Genomic DNA, 2,949 nt, shown 5'->3' with positions numbered 1-2,949 from the left:
TACTACATCTCGACTGACCTGCAAAAGCACCTGACCCGAACCCAACAGAATATCTGTGGGACGTGTTGGAACGGCGGGTAAAACGTCGGCGTAAGCGTCCCCGCAGTTGGGTGGGACTGTGCGATCAAAATCTCAGTGAGTGCCTTAACCTACATGCGGCGTATCAGCACAACCTTGTGGACTCACTTCCTAACCGAACCCAAGCTGTGATCAAGTCCAGCGGCAGACCTCTTCAAGGTATTAAATTATGCTTGCAATGATTTCTCTAGGGGTGACTAATTTTTTGTCCGTTGAGCTTATTGCCGGCGGGAGTGGCCGAGAGGTTCTAGGCGTTACAGTCTGGAACCGCGCGACCGCTACGGTCGCAGGTTCGAATGCTGCCTCGGGCATGGATGGATGTGATGTCTTTGGGTTAATTAGGTTTAAGTAGTTCTAAGTTCTAGGGGACTGATGACCACAGCAGTTGAGTCCCATAGTGCTCAGAGCCACTTGAACCGTTGAGCTTATTATCTACGCGTATGTCCCTAGTATCAGAAGCTGTCCATTGAGAAATTCACCCCCGCCCGGGTTCCCGGGTTCGATTCCTGGCGGGGTCAGGGATTTTCTCTGCCTCGTGTTGGCTGGGTGTTGTCTGATGTCCTTAGGTTAGTTAGGTTTAAGTAGTTCTAAGTTCTAGGGGACTGATGACCATAGCTGTTAAGTCCCATAGTGCTCAGAGCCATTTGAACCATTTGAGACATTTGAGAAATTCAGCTGAATAAGGCCCAACAAAATAATTATGTCAATTTCTTTTATGACTGTAAGAAGGCCCTTGCCACTGTGTTAAATAAAGACACATTTATTTTATTTTAAATGTTTGTGGTGCGGGCTGCCGGCTACTGTCAGGCAGCCAGCGCGTAATTGCGGCCCTGGCTGCGGCCTAGTTGCAAAACTGACAGACACAGCTTTTGTACAAACTGTACTTTATTTTCGACTTGTGTACGGAGCATGACTGCAGACAAACAGCAGACTACACTCGGCAGTGAAACATACGTTAGTGGTTAGTGCTCAGCTGTAGCTTAATGATGAGATATCGAGCGTATCTTAGACATCTGCTTGCGTTAGCATTGCTCATTACCACCAACGCGCAGCTAAAGCGAGGCACGTCTTATCTCGTGCTCTTCGTCCATAAATCTCGGTCGGCCGATATGTGGACGTAATTTATGCCTCAGATCGGCACGATATTTCGCTAACCGTTCTCAGAAGCTGATGCAAGTGGCGCGACGTGGACAACGCAAATGGGGCGCCCTTCTCTGGGGCGGGAGACGCTATCTCCGCCTCGGCACGCAGCCCAGAACAAAGATTGCGGGAATTGAAAGGCACACACGCCGGCGTAGATCATAATGATAGACGTCTCCGGAACCGCGCTCCGCTGCGCGGGTCGACGGTAAGCGGGCTGTGAGCGACTCAAGGCCTGGCGAGAGCAGCGAGGGCGGCCCTTCCCCGCCCTCCCTCATCTGTCCTCGACACGTCAGCCGTCATCACAGGACTGAGCAGACAGACCACTCACGCTCGCCAGTCCTGAACACACGAATACTGCTACTCTCGTATGTCTCTCCAACGCTCAGCACCCTCTTACATTTTGAAAGGTATAAGCAATAAGCGTGCTAAGATTTATCGTAAATTGAAGTGTGCAATATATCCTCCCCGCTTCTTGGGTCTGGCGGTCTAGCAGTAAAGCTAGTGTCTGGAAGTCGAAAAGTCGCGGGATCGAATCTCAGTCGGATCACCGATATTTTTCAGTCTGAATTTAACGTGCCATTCACCTCTCAACGACGTGAAGTTTCAGGTTCCACCATTAACTGTAGGTTCCCTTTTCTCGATAGAATTATTGCGATACGTTAAGGGTACCAAGTTGCCGAAGTGGCGTCTAACTGAAAGATGCAGCTGGCCATTGAGCCATACGAAGTAATAATAATAATAATAATAATCTTCTTTTATTATCGAGTTGAGCCTCTATGGACTGCGTGGTAACAATCAACTTCACTCTAGTGTCCATGTCTTGTTTTTGTACCAACTTTGACTTCCTGCCAGTATCTTCCGAGCACAACAAGATGTGGTTGTTTAATCTCTTCAGGTAATGGTCCACTTCGTCTTTTGGACGTTGACGCCATTTTAAAACCTTGGTAGTTGTTCACCAATCTTCTAACTTTTTTCCTGTCAGGAATTTCTCTCTCTGAGATACCAATCTGCCTAATATCTTTTCCATTTTGGCCTTGTTTTCTTATATTGGATGAAACTCCATATTCTTTTTGTTAGTCGGTCACCGTCCATCGTCATGAGATGACCGTAAAATAACAATAGTCTCTTCTTCAAGGATGCTGTGATAGGTTCTGTCTTGCTGTACAAGTCCCCATTTACTCTCATTCGCCGTTGTCCATCAACCCATCTATTACCTAGGATTTTCCTCAATATCCCACGGTCTCGCTTTTCCAGCCGCTCAGCTTGACATTGTCTATTCGGGGTCAAAATTTCAAACGCATATAAGCCCTCAGGTTGTTGTTGTTGTGGTCTTCACTCCTGAGACTGGTTTGATGCAGCTCTCCATGCTACCCTATCCTGTGCAAGCTTCTTCATCTCCCAGTACTTACTGCATCCTACATCCTTCTGAATCTGCTTAGTGTATTCATCTCTTGGTCTCCCTCTACGATTTTTACCCTCCACGCTGCCCTCCAATACTAAATTGGTGATCCCTTGGTGCCTCAGAACGTGTCCTACCAACCGGTCCCTTCTTCTTGTCAAGTTGTCCCACAAACTCCTCTTTCCCCCAGTTCTATTCAGTACCTCCTCATTAGTTATGTGATCAACCCATCTAATCTTCAGCATTCTTCTGTAGCACCACATTTCGAAAGCTTCTATTCTCTTCTTGTCCAAACTATTTATCGTCCATGTTTCACTTCCATACATGGC

The sequence above is a fragment of the Schistocerca cancellata genome, chromosome 1, assembly GCF_023864275.1.
Source record: "Schistocerca cancellata isolate TAMUIC-IGC-003103 chromosome 1, iqSchCanc2.1, whole genome shotgun sequence".
Taxonomy (NCBI): domain Eukaryota; kingdom Metazoa; phylum Arthropoda; class Insecta; order Orthoptera; family Acrididae; genus Schistocerca; species Schistocerca cancellata.
The sequence above is the reverse complement of the archived record's forward strand: the minus strand, read 5'-3'. Positions refer to the sequence as shown.